At 41.9% G+C, this 15,011-nt stretch overlaps 1 long non-coding RNA gene across 1 annotated transcript in view; it reads right to left on the reverse strand.

Moving 5' to 3' along the window:
• LOC145523619 (uncharacterized) overlaps positions 1 to 15,011 on the reverse strand; it is a 219,204-nt gene that overhangs the window by 50,850 nt on the left and 153,343 nt on the right. The window contains exon 7 of the long non-coding RNA XR_014066783.1: positions 6,962 to 7,084. This is a non-coding gene — a long non-coding RNA (uncharacterized LOC145523619). The remainder of the gene's footprint in view (positions 1 to 6,961; positions 7,085 to 15,011) is intronic.

Here is a 15,011-nt window from a genome sequence, read left to right on the forward strand (position 1 = left end):
TCTAGTCAAGGCTATGGGTTTTCCAGCCGTCATGTATGGATATGAGAGTTGGACTATAAAGAAAGCTGAGCACCAAAGAATTGATGCTTTTGAACTGTGATGTTGGAGAAGACTCTTGAGAGTTCCTTGGACTGCAAGGAGATCCAACCAGTCCATCCTAAAGAAGATCAGTGCTGAGTGTTCATTGGAAGGACTGATGTTGAAGCCGAAACTCCAATAATTTGGCCACCTGATGCAAAGAGCTGACTCATTTGAAATGACCCCGATGCTAGGAACGACTGAAGGTAGGAGGAGAAGGGGACAACAGAGGATGAAATGGTTGGATGGCATCACTGACTCAATGGACATGAGTTTGAGTAAACTCTGGGAGTTGGTAATGGACAGGGAGGACTGGTGTGTGGTAGTTCATGGAATCACAAGGAGTCGGGCCCGACTGAGCAACTGAACTGAACTGATATACTAGTTTGCATTTGCTAATCCCAAACTCCCAATCGTTTCCTCCCTGACTTCCCTCACCCTTGGTAACCACGAGTCTGTCCTGCATGTCTGTCAGTCTGTTTCTTTTTTGTAGATGTGTTCATTTGTGTCATATTTTAGATTCCACATACAAATGATCTCATATGGTATTTTTTGTTCTCTCTCTGATTTATTTCACGTAGTATGATAATCTCAGGTCCACCCATGTTACTGCAAATGATATTAGGTCTTTCTTTCTTGTGGATGAGTAATATTTTATGGATGAGTTCATTCTTTCTTATGGATGAGTTAAATAAATATATATATAATTTATTTATCTATTCATAAAGAATAGATTTCTTTATCTTCATTTCTTTAGTCTTCTATCAATGGATATTTAAGCTTTTTCCATGTCTTGGTTATTGTGAATATTGCTGTTATGAACACAGAGGTGCATGTATCTTTTCAAATTATAGTTTTGTCTGGGTATATGACCAGGAGTGGAATTGCTGGATCATATAGCAACTCTATTTTTAGTCTTTTGAGGAACCTACATGTTGTTTTCCATAGTGGCTATACCAATTTACATTCCCACCAACAGTGTAAGAGGGTTCTCTTTTCTCCACACTCTCTCCAATATTTATTATTTGTAGCTTTTTGATGATGGCCATTCTGTCTGGTGGAAGGTGGTACCTCATTGTAATTTTGATTTGCCTTTCTCTAATAATTAGCTATCCTAGCTATCCTGAGCATCTTTTCAAGTGCTTATTGGCCACCTGTATGTCTTCTTTGGAGAAACGTCTATTTAGATCTTCTGCTCATTTGTTTTCTATTTAATCTATAAACAACAGTAATTTGTCTCTTTCATTCATTTCTTATATCTTTAAGTTTTCCCCCTTGTCCTATTGCATTGGCTAGAACATCCAGTACAATGTGGACTAGGAGAGGTAATGATAGGCCTCCTTGTTTGTGCTTGACTTCACATGAATATGTCTAATGTTTCACCATCAAATATAACAGATGTCCTTGGTTTTTGAGAGGTTAAGGAAATTCTCTTTAATGTATGGTTTGCTAAGGGTTTCATAGCATTAATGGCTGTTAAATTTTATCATATGTTTTCCTAAATTTAGGGAGGAAATTAAATGATTTGTCTCCACTAATTAGAAGATTATCAGTTTGTATTAGAGTTATATGTTTCTTGTAAGTTTTGTAAAACTTTCCAGCTGCACCATGTTATGTCCTTTTTGCCAAAGAGATTAATGTCTATTGGTTTAGTTCTTTAAAAAGTTCATGGTATATACAGATTTTCTATTTCTTTGTCGATTTTCTTAATTTATATTTTCTCAAAAGTTGAGGACTTCATTTAAATTTTTCTTGAGGCTTTTAAAGATTTTAAAAGTCTCTATTCTTTCTGTAGTTATGGCCCCCTTTCAATCCTACAACTGTTTAGTTGTCCACTTATTGTTTAAGCCTGTTTGAGTTGGGTATTATACAACCTAAAACTAAAGGCATTTTAAGTGACAAAAGGAAAGAAATCATAATGTACACTGGTATAGCAATGGTTGATTTAAAACTATTTTCCATGCACCATAACTTTGATCATGCTGCCCTTGCTTTTCATCTATTGTCCTTGAAGGCTCAACTAAGCCATTAAGTTCTCCAAGAAGCCTTCGTTGACTGTTGCTACCCCTGATGAGCCTGGATGTATTCTTATGCTTTTTTCTCTATAAGAGCATTAATCAGTCTGAATAAAAATGATCTGTTTCTCCCATTAAATCGAGTGCTCATCCAGGGCAAGGAAATCATATTCATCATGGCATCCCCAGAAGCGGGCAAGTGTCTTGCACATAACAAGCACTCAACAAATGCTCTCTAAACCAAGCTATAAAAAGAGTAGAGTGGCACACATCAAGAAGAGTAAACTGAGACCAGAGGTGCTCCAGAGGCAGCACTTTGCCCAGAATGAATCAGCCTCAAGCTGTGAAAATACAGCAACTACTCACCTACTTGACCAGGCAGCTTTCCCTCTGCCTATTCCTTGGCTCTTACTCTGCAAAAGTATCAAGTTGATGCTGGGGACATGGCAGAATGCCTCATGGCAGCAAATCCTTGGCTGGCACAGCTCGGATGACTTCTTCTTACTCCAGTTTCTACCCTCACACACTCCCTTAGCCCTTCTCCTGCCTACTTCTACCCCTGCTAAGAGGCAAAGAAATAAGGGAAATGATGGAGAAGGCTGGGCTTTGGAGCCAAATAGTCTTCAGTTTAAGTTGTGCTTTTATCCCTTCCAGGCCATGCAGTATGGGCAATCTGTTTCTCTTCTCTGCACCCTGGTTTCTTCTCTTATAATAATAATACTCAGCTCCCAGATTTATGAAATCTCTGCTCATAGTAAATGCTCAACAACTTTACTATGCAACACTTCAAGCCTTTTTGATGTTCTAAACTAAAAATATTTCCCCCTCTGTTCCCCACAATCAGTTCTAAGGTGTGGACATTGAGGGCCCAGGAAGTTGTGTGCACCCATTCCTAAGTCCCCTGTAGTTGGCAACTGTACTCAGCAGTGGGATATGGGTCTCTATTATTCAGGGTCAGTTATCCATTCTGCTCCTTGCATCTCCCTCCACAATCCTACCTGCCACTCTCATTCTCTCTCTCTCTTTCTCTTTCTCTTCATTTTCTTTTGACTAGGTACAGGAGGCTCCTGCTTAGGAACACCCCAGAAGCTAATTCACAGTATGTTTAATCCTTTTATTGTTCTCTAGCCTTTAGAGGGCAAGAAAGCCAGGTGCTACCCCTCCTCTTCATGGGTAACTTGATTATAAGCATTAAAAGGCTTTGGTTACATTATTTATTTTGAAGCTTTGTGCCTCTTATCCAGTAAGGCTCCAAGAGAGCCTCCAGTGCAGATGGTCTGCAGACACTGTACCTCCTTGACAGCCACATATGAGATAATCCTTAGAACCCCTTGCTTATTTGCCTGGCACATCCAGGACCCTTAAAGCACTTTCACGTGACTTTTACAATAACCTAGTGAAGCAAGAAGGACAGGTTCCTTTTATGTTGCAGGTGCTCTCCCAGGGAACTAGGATTTCAGGGGCTCAGTTAGGTAAGTGACTTGCCCAAGGTCATGGCCAGGTAGTTTATTGGTACAACAGAAACTGAAACAGAGCCCTGTAGATATTTAGGCTGGTTTCTTTTCACTGGACTAAGCATGAATGGTGGCATTTGGGTTGGCACTACACTCCATGGGCCTACTTTCCAAGGATGACCACCACAGCATTCCATCTCATTGTTCTTCTCCAATGTGACCTTGGTTAATTACCCTCCTCTTGCATCTGGGCTGCCCTAATGACTTGCTTATAACCAAGAGAAGGTGGCAGACCAAAGCTGCATGACTCTTGAGGCCAGTCAGGAAATACTACACAGTTTCCCTCTGGGTTCTATTCATTCAGTTGTTTTCCACATGTCCTCTTACAATATTCCCTTTCTGTATCCAGCTGCCATGATGTGAGAATCCCAACCCATACAGAGGGTGGTAGCAGTTAACAGTCCCAGCTGAGGACAGTTTTTAAGTTTGCTCAGCCATGAGACATGTGCATGAAGAGGCTTCCACATAATTCCAGCCCCCAGCCATGTGAGTCTTCCCAGCTGAGGCTCTAGACACTTGGGTGCAGGAAAAAAGCCATTGTCACATTGGGAGACAACTCTCCCTGGGTCACTAGCATTTCTGCATGTCTTGTAAGGAGAAGCACAAATTGCCCTTGTTTCAGACCATCTTTTGTTACAGGAGAAAGAGTTGTACTTGCCTCTGGAGCAAAGGGCAGATTTTCTTGCAGACTTGGAAAACAACAGCAGCCTATATTGTAGAGAAAATACCTTCCTCTGGAGTTTATGTCAGGCATGCTTACTTCCTACTGTAAAACATTCAGCTTCCCTAAGCTTAGGGCTCCTCTTCTGTAATGTTACCCATTGTGTGTGCAGGTGTCACCTGCTCTCATCCTATCACCCTATGGGAATTGAGTTTCAGGGAACTGACATGAGAAAATACTGATACTCAAAATACTGTTATTGCTGTGAGCAATAAAGTCATTTGTCTCTGGTCTAGAAGTCTCATATTTTGTGCTTGCGCCCTCAAAACTGTGGCATGTTAGCTTGTTAGCTTGTAAGTAAGTAGGGTTCTTGATATCCTAGAGTGCCAATTGAATTTATGATCTCCAGAATCTATGAGCATAATAAAATGGTTTTTGTTTTATAGCACTTAGTCTGAGGAGGCTTGTCATGAAGAAATAGATAACTAGACAGGTGCAGACATAATCAAGAACTATTTCTTTCCTTTGGGGAACCTACAGTCTACGAGGAAAAATTAGACCCCATGTACACAGAAACTATAAAGGCCACCACATACAGAGTGCCCTGGATGGGCCAGTGCAGACACTCAGATACTCCCTCCACGTCCATTAGTGCCCACTGTTTCTTCGCAGCTGATGAGGAGACTTGAGGGGAAAAGATCTTTCTGGTTTGACACATATAACATGTCTGTTGAGAGGGAGGGCCCTGATAGAGGCTGAAGACATGGAAGAAATGACCCAGCCAGCCTGGTGTGTTTGCATCTGAGGGAAGAGGTTGCATGTGTGAATCCAAAGAACTTTATCTCTAAATGCTAGAATCGTTGGTGCCCAAGAACCTTTGCCTCTGGGGCACACTTAACTGAGGTTAACACAGAGCCAGGGAGCATCAGTCTCATTTTATAGAAACATTGTTGATTATGGTGAAGGGTCAAAAACAAGAACCCAGGATGAGAGAGAAGTTTGGGGGAGAAGGAATACACGTATATGTATGGCTGAGTCCCTTCGCTGTTCACCTGAAACCATCACAACATTATTAATCAGCTATAACCCAATACAAAATAAAAAGTTAAAAAAAAAAAAAGAATGAGTACCCAGAGACTATAGCCCTGAGGGCTCAGGATACCAAGGCTTGGTAAGAGCATTATCTGCAGAGTTTCCAGAACTGTGGCTATGGATGATACCAGAAGCATCTGAAGATTTCCAACTTCACTGATAATGAACAGCCAGAAATAATGGCCAAACAGGGGACTTCCAGCACAGAGAAGAGCTCACCAGATGATCAGGGCCTGGATCTGTAGCCTTGGTGGTCAGTGTAAGAGCTCTGTCCCTTTATCAGTCAGAATAGGCTGGCCTATGCTTTAACCTCAAAGGACTGCAAAGTTATAGTGGCTTAAGACAACATGAATGCTCTTGGGAGTCAGTAGAGAGCTAGGATGGTGTGGGGCCTTGCTGTATACAGTGATCACTTGGGGACCCATGCTGATGGAGGCTTCACCACCTTATCGCTCTGCTGTCTCCACAGGAGGTCCCAGTATTCATCGTAGCAGTCAAAGAAGAGAATGCACTAGCTCTTAAATGCTTCCACCAGGAAATGATTCTATATCATTTCCCTTCACGCTTCATTGGCCAAAGCAAGTCAAAGGGTCATGGCTTTTGTCAAAGTGTGAGTGGTGAAGTGTGGTCTCTTCAGGTGCCTGAAAGGAGAGGCATGCTGGATGTGTAGTCACAGACCTCTACCACAAGACTACCTGGATGCTTTGGAGCTTGGGCCACTCTGCTAGGAGATTCCTCTTGACTGAGTAAAGAAGATGCCCTCACCATTTCCCTCTGCATGATCAGCACACAAATAACCTGAGTCAGGGCCCATCAGAGCCAAAGAAGCCTCACTACCAACTTAAGGCTCTTTAGGCTTCCGAGCCCCAGCATTCTGCCATGCTGTTTCAGTTTTGTGATATTGGAGAAAGACCTGAGAAATGGGCAACATAGCGATTCCCCAAGTGCAATCATAAGCAAGGCTTTTCCTGCTCTCTTTCAATACTTCTGATTATATCCAGGAGGAAAATTATGGATGGAATCTAATAGGTCCTAACATATCTATAACACTGGTTAACCTCTCTTTTTAACAAGGAGAAATAGGATTATGCCTCAGACTTAGTAATCTTTTTCTCATATTTATTTTTTATCTTCTAGCTAAGAGATATTAGTTTTCAACCTACATTTTGATATGTTTCCTTTTTAATAGACTTATTTAAACTTTCCCCCCCAAAAGTTGGTTTACAAAAAGTTCTAAGAAAATAGTAGTATTAATTGTATGAGAATTGACCAAAAAGTTCAAAGGTGTTAAGAAAATGACAAAGGTTAGGCAAAGAGGAATCTGATACCACCTTCTCATTTTTCCAGTAAGAAAACTATGGCAGGGCAGGATTGGGTGAAGAATCTGTCTTCTAAGTGTTTGTCACCTGCTGGCTATATAACTTTAAGCACAAATCAGTGACGTTTCAGGGCCTCGGTTTTATTATCTATAAAATGGGAACAATAATGATGCTTATCACCTTAATCTGACAACTAAATGGGTTACTTTATCAATAATATCACCAATAACTTGATATTGGTTGTTACTGTTATTGTTCTTGCTATCTGTCACTTGTGCTTACCCAAGTCCAGATTTCCCCAGCTGTCTCCTTTTGCACATCCGACCTGTGACTGAAGTTCTCTGAAAGGCAGCATATAAGTCTCACTGTTTATTCTGCTTTATTTACTGGAGACAAATGTTTTCCCTGAAAATAACGTGGTTGAGTTAGTGATCACCAAACTAGACCAAACCGAGTCTGGCTTTTCCTGCAATCAATTATTCCAACAGCAGTTGTTTAGAAACAGGCAACTTAGCTGCTGCTGTCCCTCTGCCTCCTCGGCCCCTCAATTCTTTCCATTCATTTCTTTGTTCAATAATATATTTTACTTGGTCACGTTCAGGTGGGAGTGGCTGGCTGCCTGGCTGTGGCAGCTTCTTTCTATTAATCTGAGGGGTGGCAGGTGGGGGCTCCGGGGGGAAGCTGAAATATAGGAGACATATTGTTGAGTGTGATGTACCAGATCCCAGAGCAGCCCCCGCAGGAGCACAGACAGACACCCAAAGCTGGTGCTAAGGGTGTCAATCACGAGGGACTGGCAACCTGAACAACAGATCCCCTGCACCCTTTCCTGAGGATTCCAGACTGAGATCAGGCCCAGTCTTCCAGAGGCCCAGACTTCTTACCTCGTTTTCTGTGCCAAACTACATAAAGGTTAAAGAGCCTGGGCTTCTAAATCACCAAATGTGCTGTTGAAATCATGGTCACCAGCCATGTGACCCTTGGCAAATGATCAAATCTTTCTGAGCCTCAGTTTCTTCACTTGTAAAATAGGATAACAATACATATCTCACAGAATTATTGCAAAGATTAAATGAGATCACATATGTGACAAAATATAGACCCTTATCCCATTTTATAATGTTTCCCATTATGTGGAAGGCTATGATGCAGAAAACTGTGATAATTTAATGAAACAAATCTTTATGCTTCCATCCATTTTTCTCTTGGTCAAACATATCTGCCCACGTCAAATTGCTACCCATTTTTTCTCATAGATTGCTTTTGTTTTCCCTTCCTTGAATATCTGGTTTTTTCCCCCCATATTGGTACCCTTAAAATAGCAGTGCTATCATCACTTGAAGATAATGTAAACAGTTGGTTACCAGATCAATTTTTGATTGTGTATTTCTTTAAACTATTTTTCACTACACACCTAAAAGCAGTTATGGTTTTATCCAGTCTTATTCTGTGGCAGCATGTCTCAAATTTTGTTAAACAGTAAATCCATGGTATATTAATACATGTTACTCATACAAACAGTCCATGAACATCCAAATTTGGAAAACACTGAGCTAAGCAAAGTTAAATTTTATTTATTTTAGGACTTTCTCCAAGCCTTTAATATACTAATGCATAAAAAGAATAAGATAAACTCAGTGTTTCTCAAACTTTTTTTTGCCTGTAGAATCCCTTTTGCCACAGTGGAGCATTTGAAAGGACTAGAGTCTTCTAGAGGAGAACTTCTCAAAATTTACTGTGCACGTGAATCAGCTAGGGGTCTTATTAACAAGCAGATTCCAACTCAGGAGGTCTGGCATGGGGCCAAAGATTCTGCATTTGTGATAAACTCCCAGTGGACAATGATAGCGTTGATCTGCACACTAGACTTGGAGAACCAAGACTCTAAAGGAATATCACCTGACATATAACTTGAGAAAAATTATTTTTGCTAGGCAAGTCAGCAGAAGAATGTGGTCTCAAATTAAACTATAGTTTGGAGCAGTAAAAATTACACTAACCAGCAGTCAGATTGTCCAGTTCTAGGTAAAACAAGAGAGCTGGTCCCAGCTGGTTGAACTTGAAGATAATCTTTCATATTTTCAGGTATCAGTCCTTTCATCTATAAGTTCACTGAGTTTGCACTAGCCCAATAGAGTTGCTATGGGGATGAAATTAAATTCTGTGAAAGAGCCCTCTGTAAAATCTGCATTACTCTACCAACATGGGTTAGAAGGTTAAGGTACCTTCACATGGAAGCTAGAACTTTGTGTTGGAGTCATGCTTATTGTTGCCACAGACCTTTTGCTGCTGCTGTGGCTGCTAAGTCGCTTCAGTCATGTCCGACTCTGTGCAACCCTATAGACAGCAGCCCACCAGGCTCCACCATCCCTGGGATTCTCCAGGCAAGAATACTGGAGTGGGTTGCCATTTCCTTCTCCAGTGCATGAAAGGGAAAAGTGAAAGTGAAGTCGCTCAGTCGTCCGACTCTTAGCAACCCCATGGACTGCAGCCTATCAGGCTCCTCCATCCATGGGATTTTCCAGGCAAGAGTACTGGAGTTGGGTGCCATTGCCCTCTCTGCACAGACCTTTTAGTTTTCTACAAAATGTGTGAACCAGCCATGCTGGGCCCAGACTCACTTGTTTTCCCCTGCCAGCCACTGCCTATGTCAGGGTGACTGACTCTGCTAATCATATGTACTAATGAACTGACAGGCTGTCTGAAGCTCTCCAATAACAAAGACTCTCTCTTAACTCTATGAAAAATAACTCCTTGGTCAATTAGTAATTTCTGCTATGAGTATTAGAGAAATAGCACGTGTAACCCACTTTTGCCCCTGCTACCCCCACCCTGGGGCCTAGCTCTCCACTTTCCTTATTATCACTCATAAACTGATAATAGCCCAGGTGTGGCTAACAGCTCCTTGTTCTCCAAAGCACAAAGCCAACAGGTAGCATGTGAGTAGCCAGAGCAGCCATAGACTCTGCCCTGCCCTCCCATACTCTAGTCTGGCCTGCAGATAAAAGTTCTAGGGCTAAAGGGTCACTCTATTCTTGGAAGGTCCTAGGAAGCCCCTGATGGAAAGCCAGTTGATGTGAAGAGCCGACTCACTGGAAAAGACCCTGATGCTGGGAAAGATTGAGTGTAGGAGGAAAAGGGGACGACAGAGGTGAGATGGTTGGATGGCATCACTGACTCGATGGACATGAGTTTGAGCAAACTCCAGGAGATAGTGAAGGCCAGAGAAGCCTGGTACTACCAGTGATTTATTGTTCATTCACTCAGTCGTGTCCAACTCTTGGCAACCCCATGGACTGCAGCACGCCAGGCTTCCCTGTCCTTCACTGTTTCCCAGAGTTTGCTCAAATTCATGTCTACTGAGTCAGTGATACCATCCAACATTTCATCCTTTGTGTCCAAGAGTTGGACACAACAGAGTGACTGAACAACAACAACACAAAGCAAGTCCCCTAAGCCTCAGGTTTTCCTTAATCTTACAGATGCCAATTGCCTCCAGACTGGCCTTGTCTCTATTCAAACTTATATTTCACTGAGATTGAAAGGATCTCCAGATCACTTCAAACATGGGTGAAGTCAAAATGCCATGGTCAGTGATAGCAATCTTGGGCTGCTTTCTCCAGCTCATACTGCTCTATAGATGGATGAAACTGGAGCCCATTATACAGAGTGAAGTAAGCCAGAAAGAAAAACACCAATACAGTATACTAATGCATATATATGGAATTTGAAAGATGGTAACGATAACCCTATATGCGAGACAGAATAAGAGACACAGATGCATGGAACAATTTTATGGACTCTGAGGGAGAAGGTGAGAGTGGGACGTTCTGGGAGAATAGCATTGAAACATGTATATTATCATATGTGAAACAGAACACCATTCCATGTTCGATGCATGTGACAAGGGCTCAGGGCCGGGGCAATGGGATGATCCAGAAGGATGGGATGGGGAGGGAGGTGGGTGGGGGGTCCAGGAAGGGGAACACATGTAAACCCATGGCTGATTCATGTCAATGTATGGCAAAAACTATTACAATATTGTAAAGTAATTAGCCCCCAACTAAAATAAATAAATTTATTAAAAAAAAAAAAAAAAAGAAAAAAAAAATGTCCACAGTTCAGTATATTGTAGGAACCTTAAACTCTCATCCAGAGAAATGGTGCTACATTCTCTCAGTTACTCAGACCAGGAGCCATGCTATCATCGTCGACTGTCCCTCTTTCTTTCCAACTCACTCTGGTCCACATCCAGTGGCACTGAGTTTGGAGAGGATGGACACCCACTAGGCTAATGCACTTCACAATTCCCTTCCAAGATTCAGAGAGGAACCTGGCACAAGTGAACTCCCCGTCCCCACTGTTCCCTCTTCCTGGGGTCATGTCTGATTGGCTCAGGGGTGAGCATTCATCCTAGATGGGTCAAGCAGTGTCCCCTCAATGGGAATTTTAAATGTGAGAGAAAGAAAGAGGGCCATATTAACTCAGAAGCTGCCTGCTTTCTTCCCTGGAACATAGGAATGCAGAGGAAGTCAATATTTAGATACAGAAAGGGGATGATGAAGATGAGGGAAAAGAAAGGAAGAGGAGAGGCAAAGAGCACCAACTCTAATCTCTTGGGTCCTAATTCCCTTGTCCTAGGTCCTGTCAGATACCACTGTTCCCTTATAATAAAGACTCATTTTATTTAAATGAACACCTGAGTATTTCTAATATCAATATAAGAATTCTAATCATAGGCTTTCACCAATTCTTCCCTAGCAACATGTCTCAAATGAGAGTTTATTTCTACCTTAATTCATCTCCTTTCAGAATATCACTTCTCTATGCTTATTTAACTTATATGCAGAGTACATCATGAGAAACGCTGGGCTGGAAGAAACACAAGCTGGAATCAAGATTGCTGGGAGAAATATCAATAACCTCAGATATGCGGATGACACCATCCTTATGGCAGAAAGTGAAGAAGAACTAAAGAGCCTCTTGATGAAGGTGAAGGAGGAGAGTGATAAAGTTGGCTTAAAGCTCAACGTTCAGAAAACTAAGATCATGGCATCTGGTCCCATCACTCCATGGGAAATAGATGGGGAAACAGTGGAAACAGTGTCAGACTTTACTTTTTTGGGCTCCAGAATCACTGCTGATGGTGACTGCAGCCATGAAATTAAAAGACGCTTACTACTTGGAAGGAAGGTTATGGGCAACCTAGATAGCATGTTTAAAAGCAGAGACATTACTTTGCCAACAAAAGTTCGTCTAGTCAAGACTATGGTTTTTCCAGTGGTCATGTATGGATGTGAGAGTTGGACGGTGAAGAAAGTTGAGCGCCGCAGAATTGATGCTTTTGAACTGTGGTGTTGGAGAAGACTCTTGAGAGTTTCTTGGACTGCAAGGAGATCCAATCAATCCATCCTAAAAGAGATCAATCCTGGGTGTTCATTGGAAGGTCTGATGTTGAAGCTGAAGCTCCAATACTTTGGCCACCGCATGCGAAGGGTTGACTCATTGGAAAAGACCCTAATGCTGGGTAGGATTGGGGGCGGGAGGAGAAGGGGACGACAGAGGATGAGGTGGTTGGATGGCATCACCGACTCGATGAACATGGGTTTGGGTAGACTCCGGGAGTTGGTGATGGACAGAGAGGCCTGGCGTGCTGCAGTTCATGGGGTCGCAGAGAGTCAGACACGACTGAGCGACTGAACTGAACTGAACTGAACTGATAGTTGGATGGCTGCAATAACCACTCAAGTGGATATTCATCTAGTTTGTCATTTTGTAAGATGATTGTTTTCTAAATAAAGAAAACAAACCTAAGACATTCATAAGTCTTCCTCCTACTCAAAGAGAGTCCTAATTCCCCATAGTTAAACTCTGAACGCCTTTACCTCATACACAGACTCTTCAAGATTTCAAAAAAAGTGATCAATATTCACTACTTCTTGCATAAGTTTCAAGTAACATAAAACTCAATATAAACTGGCTTGAAAGTAACACAAGTAATATAACAGATGCTGCAAACTGACTCACTCAATACTAATTCTAATCTTCTTGGTCTATCCAATACTGGAGAGGCTGGAAAATCAAAGGCTGCATTTTCCAGTGTTCTGAGTGCTGGAAGGAAAAGCATGGCCTTTCTGGAAGCATGTTATGCCTCAGTGTTTCCCTCTGTACCTCACCATTCACTTCCTTGGCCCCGCCTGCCCCCTCATACATATCTACCTCGGCATCATTTCTTAGGCCGCATGGCCAAGGCCATAAATCTGTGCCCTTGTTTAGTGTGGCATGTCCTCTACCTCTAATCCAATCTCCCTTCTGTGTGTTCTCGGTGCTTGCTCATTCAGTTTGACAGCTATTTAATAAACCTATTTGCTTTCCTTTGACATGAGGCAGAAGTGGTGGGTGTTGAAGAGCTGTGAGGCCCTCGTGGACAATGAAACCCTTTCCCACTCAACACTCTTCCAGCTCAGTACAGATAAATTGTGGAGAACTTGAAATTAACCCAAGCTATCTTCTTTTCTTAAGGAAAAAAAAAATCACTGGAGACCCAAGAAGCAGAGCAAGTGCAGTAAGTGAAAGGAATGGCAGGAGAAATCACATTTCCTGGCTCCAAGGGCAGGGGTGAGCCCAGATCAGGGGCCTGTGAGCCTTCCCTCAATCTAGCTTTTATCACTTCAAAGCAGAAGGTCTTAAAGGAATGCCCTTTATGACTGATTCTGTCTTCAGAAACATGAAAGAAAAAGCATATTTTCTTAAGTCCACTTGCTGGGAGCCAAGTGTTTTCTCCAAGGTGACTGGACCACAAATCTTTGCAATCAGGATACAATTTAGTGTGACAGAAACACTACTGGTTTCACAGTCAGCAGACTAGGATGAAATTCTGACTTCACCTCTCATAAGATTCATGAAGATGGGACATTTATTTCAGATCTCTGAGCCTCAGTTTCCTTCTCTATAAGATGGTGAAGCCATTCACTTCACAGGGTTGTCATTAGGATTAAATGAGAGAGCAAAGGTGAATATTCTTGGTACATAGTAGTTGTTCAGTGAATTGCACCTAATATTATTTATTACTGATAGTAATAACAAGAAAATCTACTATCTATTCCATCTCTGAATAAATATGTATTCTTGCTGTTTACTGGTGTGTACATAGTATGGGTTTCCTAAGTCAAGACTCTAGGATGTCTAACAATTCCTGAGAAGTGTGTAAATGATCCCTTTTGTTAAATGCATGGTTATCTAGATAAATGACCATAGGGAAGGACTATGTAAATTATGCTTAATATACATGCTGTGGACTTTCAAAATTGCTCCTCCTGGGGACCTGACTTGCATATCAGTCAGTAAGGGAGATAGTAAGGTTGGGGGAGATCCTGAGTGGGGACATTGTCTTGTAATTATTTCACTTGTGATTTCTGCATAAGCTTCAAGGAAGGGAGAAAGCACTGTTTTTTTAATAAGCAGGAGTGGACCATTTACAGACCAGAAGGCTTAAGGTGACTTAAGATTTCAAGATTCACAGCAACATCTACTCAGATATCCCAGACCCAATTCTCAGGGTCCCCTTTCTTCTGAACTAGAGTTCCAGACTCTGAAATCAACCATTAAAGCTCCACTGTTCTGTACCTGATCCTTCACAGTGCTTTTATTTTAAATAGATTAGTGTTTCCTTAATGTTGCCTAGGATGTCCTCTGAGTGTTATAGCTTGCCTTGAATTGGTGGTTAATCACGATGAGACAGTCACTATCTTTGTTTCCATGTATCTTTGAATCCATGTATTCAGTAACAACTACTCAAGCCCACAATCCTTGTGGCTACTGCTTCCCACATTCACCCAAGTGCACCACCTAACACATGCCCTTTCATTGATAGCCCAATCATGTCTACCACCTGTACACATTTTAACAACCACACCATAAAGCATGCTAAGGACTCTCTATGGGATTCTCGTTGCCCATTGGTTGGCCATTTACCCAGCTCCAAAATCCTATTTTAGAGTTCATTCCTAGGACCATTTTTGGTTCAATTTTCTGGAAACAGATCCTGAAGTGGGAAGCTGGTGCATAAAGTTTACTAGTATATACTCTAAAATGATAAAGTGGGAAAGGCAGGGCTAAGAACAGAGAGAAGCTGACCTATAATGTTGTTGCAACTGAAGCCTTGGCTGATTCTATGGGGAGCTTTGGAGAAGGGATGGTCCTTTAGAGTGTCCAAAATAAGGCAAGGGGTTGGGTCTTTGAATCCCTGCATTGAGCAGTCATTAGTCATGGCCACTCCACGGAAGACAACTGGGCAAGGCATTTCTCTGGAGCCAAGGGAAATATCCAGGAA

The sequence above is a fragment of the Giraffa tippelskirchi genome, chromosome 10 (assembly GCF_054371585.1).
Source record: "Giraffa tippelskirchi isolate mGirTip1 chromosome 10, T2T-mGirTip1v1.2.pri, whole genome shotgun sequence".
NCBI classification, from domain to species: domain Eukaryota; kingdom Metazoa; phylum Chordata; class Mammalia; order Artiodactyla; family Giraffidae; genus Giraffa; species Giraffa tippelskirchi.